This window comes from Schistocerca americana, chromosome 6 (assembly GCF_021461395.2).
Source record: "Schistocerca americana isolate TAMUIC-IGC-003095 chromosome 6, iqSchAmer2.1, whole genome shotgun sequence".
NCBI lineage: Eukaryota > Metazoa > Arthropoda > Insecta > Orthoptera > Acrididae > Schistocerca > Schistocerca americana.
The window spans coordinates 284,898,610-284,911,011 of record NC_060124.1 but is presented as its reverse complement, the minus strand read 5'-3'; positions in this window follow the sequence as shown (position 1 = coordinate 284,911,011).

The window sequence follows — 12,402 nt, the reverse complement described above, 5'->3', positions numbered from 1 at the left end:
ATACATACTTTGCATAGTTTGCTTAATACAAATGAGGTTCAAAGAATGTGCAAAGCAGAAGGTTCAAGGGCATAGCAGCTGATTTCATGATTGAAGCAGTCTCCATTAGCATGGCAGTGATTTTAAAATATTTATATCTGGTAGTAATAGCCTTCACGAAATTTAAAATATTTTCTATGGTGTCCGTATTCCTGTCAACAAAATGTTTTGTGAATACACAGAAATTAATTTTATTTTTGTATGTCCCTACGTCAGAGGTAAGGCAAACTCCCTTCACAGATGTCGAATAATTTTTAATCTAAGAAATAACTATTGACACAAAGTAGGAATTAAGAGGATTTGATAACTTTTCTTTCATTATAATTCAGGGTAGAAACGATTATGAATTTTTTTTTAATATTTGGGGTCTTACACTACACAAAAAGGATGGTATTTCTTGCAGTTCGATTTTAAGTTTAATGACACAAATACTTCTATTAAATCTGATCGCCTTAACAAATCTGCTTATGGGCTCCTAAGAATTCCAAACCCTTTGAGTAAGAGCGTGACACTACGAAAAGCTGGCTGGTGAGGTGAGAGGAGATGGTAAGTACTGAGTGGCACAGCAGATCAACCAGCAGACCGGCCGAGGCAGCAGAGCTGTGCGTGAGTTGGGCGTAAGGTAGCACGGGAAAGACTGGCTGATGCAGCGCCTGGATATGCCACAGTGGCTGTGCAGGAAAAATCACTGGCGGTGGGAGAGGGGCTGCTCAGCCGCCGAAAGGAGTAGAAAATGGCGATTGCAGGTGGTCGAGAAGAGGGAATGAATTGTTACGCCACACTGCACGAAAGGAAAAGTGTGCGCTAGAGAGAGGTAGCGACATAGCTACGCAGCAAAAAGAAGCAATCAAAACTGCAAGTCTGCCGTGGACATGAGCAAGCATTTCCACCATTAGCACCAATGGCCAGGCACAAGCTACAGATTCAGCAGAATGTTCACTGAGAGAGGGAGGGACAGAGATATATTACTTAAATGGGGGGCTCTGAGCACTATGGGACTTGGAAGGTCATCAGTCCCCTAGAACTTAGAACTACTTAAACCTAACTAACCTAAGGACATCACACACATCCATGCCCGAGGCAGGATTCGAACCGGCGACCGTAACGGTCGCGCGGTTCCAGACTATAGCGCCTTTAACCGCTTGGCCACCCCGGCCGGCAGATATATTACTTAGCTCTTGTTATACGGGGCAACAAGGTATACTTCGGACGCAATAGTAACTATCAGAGACTTCACAGTGCGGTTACTAGCCTGTAAGGAATTATTAAGCAAACACAACGGAACGAGGACTGCTGACCACTAGTCGTAAAGAACAGATCCTCACGCCATTGCCTCCCACTCGTCTTCCTAAATACTGCATTTCTCCATTTCTGTAGTGACTGGTCATTAGGATTGATGGCGATTGTTTTGAAGCACTACATTCAATGATTATTATGGCGTAGCGAGATCCACGTATTAGATGTTCCAGCACTTCTTGTAAACAGCCTGCTTGCCGTACACGACACGACAACATCTTAGTGTAGTGTCGCAGAATAGTAAAGAGTTGGAAACGTGGAACATTGTCAAAGTTTCGTTGCCTATGCCGAGAGCCAAGAGCTAAGAGGATTGCACATATCGGAATGTGTCGTCACGCAGGGGGAATGGCCTGGTTACACACAACAGGCGAGAGAGAATTGCTTAGCACGCGGGTTTGTGTTAGACGGAGACTATCGTAGAGTGAAAGACAGAGGTATAGCGTCAGCTGTACTGCATTTCACAACTTCGCGTAAGTCTGCCGCAACAACACGTAACTCTGTCGCAAGAACACCTAAGGGGCGAGTACGACAGATGGATCAGCAGTATAAGTGGAACGAATGAGGTCATTACAAACAAGCATGACGTCAGGACGTCGCTCGTGCTGCCTTTAAATACGCCAGCTTTGATAGCAACAAGGCACTCGCACTCGCAGTTAGACTTGCAGTGAGATGTGTACTGGGTCGCTGAGTAGCGCTCAGCTCGGTGATCGACATGTTAATCTTTATTAAAGAGATGTTGCAGTAAGGGCGTCCCATCCAGCAGCAGACGTGAGGGGACACTACCAGCTCTGGCCCTCTCTGCTGCCGCTGCCAATCATCAACCCAGGATTAGCAGACATCGCGGCAGACTCGCTCGCCGCCAATGCTGACCACATCAGTGAGCCGTCGTCGAGATCGTGCGGGGCCTAGGCCCTGTGCATCTGCCGTCACAACCGGGTGAGCCGACGACACTGGGGGACTGCAGCCCGTTCCGCCCGTCCACAGCGGACGAGACACCAGGAGCAGCAGGGAAGAAGACGGGGTGGGATAGAGTACACTCCGCACTACGAGAACGCTTCTGGTGCCGACAGCGCCGGGGACTCCAACCCGGAGCCTCTACGCGCAGCTGCCTGCTGTCCGCCGCGAGCCAGCCGGTCAGCCGGGCTCCGCCAGCCACGCGCGGCCGAAGTAAGCACATTCCTCCGCTACGTCACAGCACGCGGCACTGCGCTAGCAAGACTGCGCGGCCCGGAGTCAGCGAGGACTCGGGAAGGTCGTTGACATCACCAAGCCACATTGTACTCGGCAGGAATAAAGTTGTTATGAATGAATAATGTTTATTTGGCGTTTCTGGCACTTCTACAGCCATTTCCTAGCATCCTGACAACTGGAGAGGTCACCGCTCGGCCATCCAGTCCACCGTAGGAACTTTGCGCTGGCTGCCTACCACCTCACTCACAGGGAGACCGATAGTCTTCTATCACCAGTACATCTCGTGGTGATTGTCACACTAACACCATCGTCAGTACTGGGTGAGAGGGCCATCTGGTGCCTATTCTTCACTGCTTCAGGCAGCACAGTACAAAGCGAATGGTCATTGCAGGTCACCGTCATCTCCTGTAGCGGAATCAAGAACGCTTTAAGCAGTGTGGCGTCTTAATCTCACGCTACATCTTTGCCTGCCAGACGACAGCCCTTAAGACTTTGGCTGAACTACTGTTGTAGTGGCCTTTGTATCAGCACAGCTGAACCAACAACAGCAGTCAACGGCAATCCTTTCTGTCCCTGGCATGAGGTGCCAGCCAAGGCTGACGAGAAAATATAGAACTGTGTAATCTGAATGAATATATATTCACTCGCTAATAACGATTTATTAGCGCCGAAATACGCTCTACAGGTTCCACAACACCATCTGACAATGTAGAGGTGTCTCCGCTTGGCACCCCTACAATTTGGCGACAGAAATAGATCTTCAATGACATGAATACGACATTGATGTCCTGGAGTGATTGACGAATCACGACAGGACGTCACAGCCCCAGCAACAGCAGTCTAACGTCTCGAATGCGGTGATCCCAGAGGATATTTTCTACTGGACTTTTTATTTCTTTCTTTTGTTATTGCCAGGAGTGGATGCAGGGATTATAATACGGGTACCAAATAAGTTTCCATTCGATTCGCTTTAAACTGTGACAGATCTAGATGCAATTTACCTAGACATAGCAAGCCATATAGTGGAATGGCAGCAGCAACTTTCACCCCTTTCAGGTGTTATGGTCACGCAGCACACGATTGTACTGAGTCTCGCTGAGTAATGATCAGACTTAAAGATTAGTTAAAATTATTTGTGCAAGTTTTGAGTCTGATTATGCCTGTTGAGTTTGGCTGTTGCTTTCGAAAGAACAAGTATTTCCTTCGCATTAGTCTTCGAAGAGTAAAAATAGTAATAAATTGCACAACGACGCCGGGTACGTGATCGGGTAATGCAGACGATGCTGCAGCCGATCTGATGGAGCAAATATTGAAACTGTTAGAGAATGATACTCATCAGAAATTGTATAATAACGAGTAAAGTTAGCAAATATACGCTTTCCAAGCTGAGCAACAGTCACAGTCGTATTCAGATGAAGTTAAAGCAGCAGCTAGTGTAAACTCCTCCCGTGTAGATTCTTTAACATCTAATCTAATAACAGCCTTCTCTAGTAAAGCAACAGAATATGTGGGAGTATTCATAAATGAAGTTTCAGCTACAACTCCATCTGGTGGATGAGGCTAAAATGCATGTAATGTACTACGGGACTCTTAGCAACGCTCGCACATTCCAGCAATTAGCAGAGGGTTTACAGCGGAGATACCATAAGCAGACCAGTCTTATATATGTTAAAGAGAAGTTGAGTGGCTCAGTGCAGAAAGCCAATGAAACTGCGGAAGCCCTTTTCTGATAGAATTCGAAAAGTGAATGCTTAGACAAATGAACTGACATAAAATAAAGGATCGGATCGATTCATGCTCAGAGCGGTAGAAAATATGTTTCAAGACGTCTTTATATGCGAAATTCCTGCGAAATTTCCCGTAGAGGACATACGGAAAATCCGGATGATTTAGCTGCAGAGCTTTGCATTGTCATGCACTTGCAGGAAATCGACGTTGATACGAAAGTACACAAAGGTCGACGAATCTTTGCGTCTGGAAAAGAAAGTTATCAGAGGGGAAAGAAATGACATTTCTAGGCGCAATGTCGCCAGTCAGTGTTATAGTTGTGAACATTTTGGCCACGAGGCGAACAAATGTATAAACAAGAAGCAGGTTAAATGAAACAAACAGATGCGGGTGTTAAATGTAAAGCAGAATTTTTTCCGTCGGGAAACACTCCCAGTAAACCAAAATTGTGCAGAGCTGGGTTTCTGCTCAATGGACTTAATGCAGGAGAGAGAATATAAATTTCTGTTAGACACTGGTGTACATGTGTGTGTCATTAGTCTGGGCCTTGTGGGTAGGATGAGACTAAACACTCCAAGGTACAGACTACAGGGAATGCCGATGTGGAGTCACTGGGAACAACACGGTTCAGCTTTAAGATAGTAAGTACAGGATTTTGTGAGCTTATGGATGTGTTGCTAACCGTGAGACAGGGATATTCTGTGATTCTCATACTTTACTTCCTTGATGGGGATCACGACAAAACTGATCTTTGGCAGCGTACACTTGAACTTAACGTTAATTATTTTCAATTGTGTGCAACAGCTTCAAAAGTTTCAATCATGTGGTACAGCGATTGTTAAGGAACCATGAACTGAACTATGAAAACGTGCATTACAGAGAGTTTAGTATGACAACGTACTAACAGGTTCAGGGATGTTGATTTGGGTACTGGTGGATATCGTTTTACCACAGGGTATTATGCGTGTTTGAACCACTGCAGAACAATGGGGCACTACGTAGAGGCACTATTTAATTCACAGAAGTGTAGCGTGTATATGCAATGCAGATGGCTAATTTATGGTTCTCGTAAGCCGGGATAACTTGTATACGATGACGTGAGTGTCCAAAAGGGAGTAATAGTAGCAAACTTAAGAGATACTCGATGAGGATGATATCAATATATCAACACGCGATCACAGTCTGAAGCAGACCATCAGTGCATCTGCACTACACGCCATGGTTTGCCACAGTGAATGGGAAGCCATGGAATCATTGCTGTTGAAATACTCAGACCTGTTGCATAGAGAAGTGTCATCTTGCTCAAACAATAGGTAATTATCTCATGCATATTATCAGTCAAGAGGCAATAAGGATTCATTTCACAGCAGCCATGCATGATTCTGCAACACCGCAAACAACAAAACAGATGGAATCATTTATTGGCTGACGTAGCTATTATCACAAATTTGTAAACAAAATTGCTAACATTGCTCAATCATTAACACAGTTACTTCAGAAGGGAGTTACATGGAGTGTCAGGAAGCTTTTCAGACATTGAAGGAATAATTGATACCAGATCCTGTGTTAGCATTCACTGATTTCGAGAAGGAATTATTATTTTTCTGGGGTGCTAGTAACAGTGCATTACGCTGTATTCTTACAATTATACTGGAAAGCAACACCATGCAGCAGATGCAACTTGAGAGTTAAACAAGCTGAACGAAACTACCGAACAACTGAAAATGAGATGTTGGTAGTAATAAATTAGTTTGTCTTGTTTTGTTGTTATTTGTGTGTCTGGAAATGTAAAGTGATGTCAGATTATGCAACTGTAAAGTGGTTGCTAGGCCTAAAAGACCCTTCAACTTGGCTAGCAAGATGGTTACTCAAACTGAGTAAGTTTGATTATGAAGTGGTTCACAGGCCAGGAGTACAGCATACAAACGCAAATACCGTAAATAGAAAAGTACTGGTATTACAGGCATTAGGTAAGACTCAAGCAGAGTGGAAAAACGCACAGGCAGCTGACAGTGAATGTCAATTTTTTAAACTGCAACCTGAGTTTGTAATGCAGAAGCGTTTGCTGTGCAGGTCTCCAAAGTACATTCCACACATCGTGGTACTTGCAATGCTCAGAACTGGAGTATTACAACAGGCACACAATCATGTATTACCAGACCAAGGGAGTCACAGGGAAAGTAATAAATGAGTTGAAGCAAGATTTTGGTGGAAATCATGGCATAGTGATGTAGAGTAGTATGTCAAACACCGCATCCTGTGTACGCGAGAGCAGATTTAAGTCATCAGAAGATACAGAACAGAGGTTACCAGAAGCTGAGAAACCGTTTCAAATGGAAGTATGAGATGTCTTCGGACCATTCGACAGAACAGCATTTGGTAGCAAATACATACTCCTGATGATGGCTACAGTAACACACAAATTAAGAAGGCAATGTGTAAATGATCACAAGGAGCCTGAAGAAAAATATTGTTTAAGCAATCTTTACGCCACCACATAAGATTAAAGTTCTAGTAAGGTCAGCCAAAAATCTAGTGAGACGGAGCACTTCTGGAGTCTACAACGTTCGATCTGAACACGGACTGCTTTACATCAGGCAGACATACACTGCGTTCTGCATCCCCAAAATAAAGAAAATCAAGACACTACTTCGATCCTTCGCTTCAAGATGATGGGAGTCTGACACATCAGCATGTTGGACAATTTCCACGAACTCATGTGGCTAATTTTCCGAGAAAGACAATGAAATCGTATCAGATAGAAAACTATTTCTGCTTGCGTTGACCAGTACTGTATTCCACTTAAGTATATTCACAAGTATCCTTTATATCACGACAATGCTAACGTCAATTTCTGCTTCAGATGGGAGTAAAAATTGGAAACCTGCACGGACTGCTGAGAACAAAGCAGCTACGGATTCGCACATATTGACAACACACGGAAATTGGATGAAGGCCGCTACAATGACATTTCAAAAATTTATACACATATAAAGTGTCCACTTCATCACCACAGGCAAGTTTGATAGGATTTTATGCCATCAGGGTGTGATACCATATCCAAATAAAAAAATTCCTTAAATCATTTGCATCCAAAGTCTTCGTGGAGCATGAGATCTCTCTATCACCTCTCACAACGAATATTATGCACATTTATGCATGAGGAATATTTTTCACACAAGACATTTGTTCCATAAATCAGTAAAAATTATGAAATCCTGATACGGAATCAAGATTCTAAACGACGACATGGGACGGCTATCTTTATACTGAGAATCAGTTTTATTAAAACTGTTGGGATCCTGCTAGTTGCTTCCGGACCTGTGTTCAATGCTTTAGTGTTTCTGTTTCAATAAATACGATGTGAAATGATCTCAAAAATGTTCAAATGTGTGTGAAATCTTATGGGACTTAACTGCTAAGGCCATCAGTCCCTACGTTTACACACTACGTAACCCAAATTATCCTAAGGACAAACACACACACCCACGCCCGAGGGAGGACTCGAACCTCCGCCGGGACCAGCCGCTGAAATGATCTTATGGCATTACTAGCTGGAGACCCCATCTCAGCCACCTAGTGTCATATTTTCTATTTGATGTCAGTTTTGCGACGCGCGTTGTCGATTATGACAATGAGATGAAATGATGAGGACAACAAAAACACCGCCCCTATGCGAAGAACATCTCTGATCCAGCCGAGATCTGGAGAAAGCGACGCTAATGGCTAGAGAACGAACTGTGGACATGCGATATCAACGGAATAGTGTTGAAACTAATGCGTAATGTAGAGATCGACTCAACAATAAAAAAGAAATGCCTCTTGTTCACGTTATGATAAAATGAGAAAACATGAGTTAGAGCACAGAAAAAGAAGACTTCAGAGAGAATAGAGTATTTCAGCGTATGTTTTCCACTTAACGGGATAATTTCAAGATACGAAACATATTATCACGGGTGCTAAACAGTAGCTGACTGTTACAAGGTTCTCAAATACACTTCTGGAAATGGAAAAAAGAACACATTGACACCGGTGTGTCAGACCCACCATACTTGCTCCGGACACTGCGAGAGGGCTGTACAAGCAATGATCACACGCACGGCACAGCGGACACACCAGGAACCGCGGTGTTGACCGTCGAATGGCGCTAGCTGCGCAGCATTTGTGCACCGCCGCCGTCAGTGTCAGCCAGTTTGCCATGGCATACGGAGCTCCATCGCAGTCTTTAACACTGGTAGCATGCCGCGACAGCGTGGACGTGAACCGTATGTGCAGGTGACGGACTTTGAGCGAGGGCGTATAGTGGGCATGCGGGAGGCCGGGTGGACGTACCGCCGAATTGCTCAACACGTGGGGCGTGAGGTCTCCACAGTACATCGATGTTGTCGCCAATGGTCGGCGGAAGGTGCACGTGCCCGTCGACCTGGGACCGGACCGCAGCGACGCACGGATGCACGCCAAGACCGTAGGATCCTACGCAGTGCCGTAGGGGACCGCACCGCCACTTCCCAGCAAATTAGGGACACTGTTGCTCCTGGGGTATCGGCGAGGACCATTCGCAACCGTCTCCATGAAGCTAGGCTACGGTCCCGCACACCGTTAGGCCGTCTTCCGCTCACGCCCCAACATCGTGCAGCCCGCCTCCAGTGGTGTCGCGACAGGCGTGAATGGAGGGACGAATGGAGACGTGTCGTCTTCAGCGATGAGAGTCGCTTCTGCCTTGGTGCCAATGATGGTCGTATGCGTGTTTGGCGCCGTGCAGGTGAGCGCCACAATCAGGACTGCATACGACCGAGGCACACAGGGTCAACACCCGGCATCGTGGTGTGGGGAGCGATCTCCTACACTGGCCGTACACCACTGGTGATCGTCGAGGGGACACTGAATAGTGCACGGTACATCCAAACCGTCATCGAACCCATCGTTCTACCATTCCTAGACCGGCAAGGGAACTTGCTGTTCCAACAGGACAATGCACGTCCGCATGTATCCCATGCCACCCAACGTGATCTAGAAGGTGTAAGTCAACTACCCTGGCCAGCAAGATCTCCGGATCTGTCCCCCATTGAGCATGTTTGGGACTGGATGAAGCGTCGTCTCACGCGGTCTGCACGTCCAGCACGAACGCTGGGCCAACTGAGGCGCCAGGTGGAAATGGCATGGCAAGCCGTTCCACAGGACTACATCCAGCATCTCTACGATCGTCTCCATGGGAGAATAGCAGCCTGCATTGCTGCGAAAGGTGGATATACACTGTACTAGTGCCGACATTGTGCATGCTCTGTTGCCTGTGTCTATGTGCCTGTGGTTCTGTCAGTGTGATCATGTGATGTATCTGACCCCAGGAATGTGTCAATAAAGTTTCCCCTTCCTGGGACAATGAATTCACGGTGTTCTTATTTCAATTTCCAGGAGTGTATGAATGGATGCATAAGGATGAAAAAAGCCAGCGTGTTTGCAGCCTACCGTTCAAATGGTTCAAGTGGCTCTGAGCTCTATGGGACTTAACATCTGACATCATAAGTCCCCTAGAACTTAGAACTACTTAAACCTAACCAACCTAAGGACATCACACACACCCATGCCCGAGGCAGGATTCGAGCCTGCGGCCGTAGCAGTCGCCGGCCAGCCTGCCGTGACCCCTTACAGTTGACTTATTAACGGGTAGGAATGAAACACAACTTTGTTTCTCTCACGAACGGCCTCTGTAGAACTTCGACCTCTTTGGCACACGAGTTGAGACACGTTCCGCGATTCGCTTTGTGACATCAGCTAGTGTCGTCGGAAACGCAGGAAAGCGCTTTTGTGAGAACAAGCGGTCTATCCGTCGCCACCGTGGAGCTAGGGGCTGTCCAGCTCGTTACGTGGGCCGTGCTGTGGTGGCTGCATTGGAGTAGATAAAGAAAACGTTCATTGTCACTATGTGTACAGCAAAAGGCCGAAGGCCAAACCCTCGTTTAGGAGAAAACAGCAAATGTTAGATTCTGTTGCAATAGAAATTTAGAGCCACAAAAGATTTATTTTGGCCACTTCCTAGAAAGCACGTGGGCTGTGTTGTGAAGCTAGTTCATGTTTCGTGGGCCCAGTTATTGGTCGAATTATGGGTGTGGGTTTGTAACTGATTAGCAATTGTAGGTCTTGGACATAACCGTTTTCTCGTCTTCTCTTTTTACATTGTATAATTTTTCTCTCTCTTCACTTTCTAGGTGCTTTTGATGCTTCCAACTGATGTATAACTTAAGGTAAATTGTAGCTAAGTAACATGTGGTCATGCACTTGTGAGCTTGCAGTTATTGGCTACACCTTTAATTGAAACTCCAATATGTTTCCTCTTTTTTCACTTTAATAATGTATATGCAATCAAAGTTGTTAGTAGTGTTTTTCACACCCTGAGCATAAGTTTCATCTGCCTCCGTAGCTGCAAGGTCAGCGCGGCTGTCTGCCATGCGGACGACCCCGCTTCGATTTCGAGTAGTGCCAGGAATCTTTCCCTGGTGGGAGGACCAGAACGGTGTGCATTCAGATCGTGATGCCAACTGAGGAGCTACCTGACCGAGCACCAGCGGCTCCACAACGCGAAAAATAACAGTGGCCGGGAGAGTGATGCGCTGAGCCCACGCTCCTCTATACTGCATCCAATGGCCCCCTTGGCAGAGAATGACATGGCGGCCAGCCATGGCCTATGAACGGAGTTCTTATGTTTACAAGCACAGTTTTCTACACTTCCTTCTGTCTCGTTGAAAGGTCACAATACGTTTATTTTGTGTATACTGCACACAGACCCCGTACATAAAAGTATCTTCTTTTTAGAGAAGCGCACATTTCTGTCAAGATTAGACTATAGCTGCCCAAGTACTGTGGTTTCTGCAGTGATGTGAATGAGCCGTGGATTGTATGTTATGATTCCTCCCACAATCAAACGGGAGGCAGACTGAATTTTTAAGCGCATTTTGACCTACAACGATTGCTCGGAAGAGCTCAGTGAAGCTCATGTACCGTAGACAGCTACAGATCCCCTCCGTCTACTCAAGCCACATCCTCATAAGTGAGGACTATAACGCCGTCATTTCCGCACGGTCGCCACGGTGTGGGATCGAATCTCTCGTCCAGAATCCTGTGTGGGCGCCCGCAACAGTCATAGGTGCCATAGGAAACCGTCTCTACTACATGGACAAGTCATGTGGCCACAGAAGTCACGTGCGGCACGTACCGGGACGGCCTGGTCCTTACAGTCTCCGAGCCCGATCACGGATGCTTCGTCTTCTACTAATACTAGTTGCATGAGACAAGTAAGATTAAGCATTGTTGGTGGACGTGGCACATCACATGCTCATTTTGTGGTACGCCCGAATCGTTGATAACTGAAGCGGGAGGACCTAACTTTCTAGGGATGAAACCCAATACTATGTATTTGGGTCATTCTGGTACACTGAAAGAAAGAAAAACTTCTGCCGTTTTTTTCTGATTCACCATTCACTCTCTTCATAAACATGTCGCCTTTTGGCACGTCATCACCTCCCATTTCCTCTTTCGGTCCTTTGATGTCAAGGTGCACCATGTACCTGCACCTGATGGTACCATTCATTTTCTAAAGCGTTTCTCTTTACGAAAGAATCGTAATCACACGTCAAGCGAATCTGAATTAGACTTAGTCGTGTTTATTCTGTTTTATTATGAATGCTTAATTTAGATATAGTTTCACCACCAATTTATCTAAAGAACAGTTTTTGACCCTGTTGTATTGAATAATAATGGGGTTCCACTTCTACTTAGCAGAAAGCAATTCATATCGACGCTGAACGACGAGTTTGTGTAAAGTAGCCGTGATACCATGGCTGTAGATAGTGACAGCAACGCTTCCGAGCAACCACTTCAGCAGAGAGAGAAAGAAATGCTCTAAATTTTCGAGCGACGTGTTGAAATTTATTAGCTGTATCTACTACCAGATGTATGAATAACAACAAGAATGATTGCAAGGACAATCAACCACAAACAAATGCTACAGGCCATGTCAGGTGTACCCTCATTTATAATGTTTCTCTGCCTGAGGTCTTCGAGAATTACACTTATATTTTTGATGGGACTCACAGCATAAACCCATGCTCGCACAGACCACCTACTTGAAGGAAACTCAGGAAAAGCAGTAGA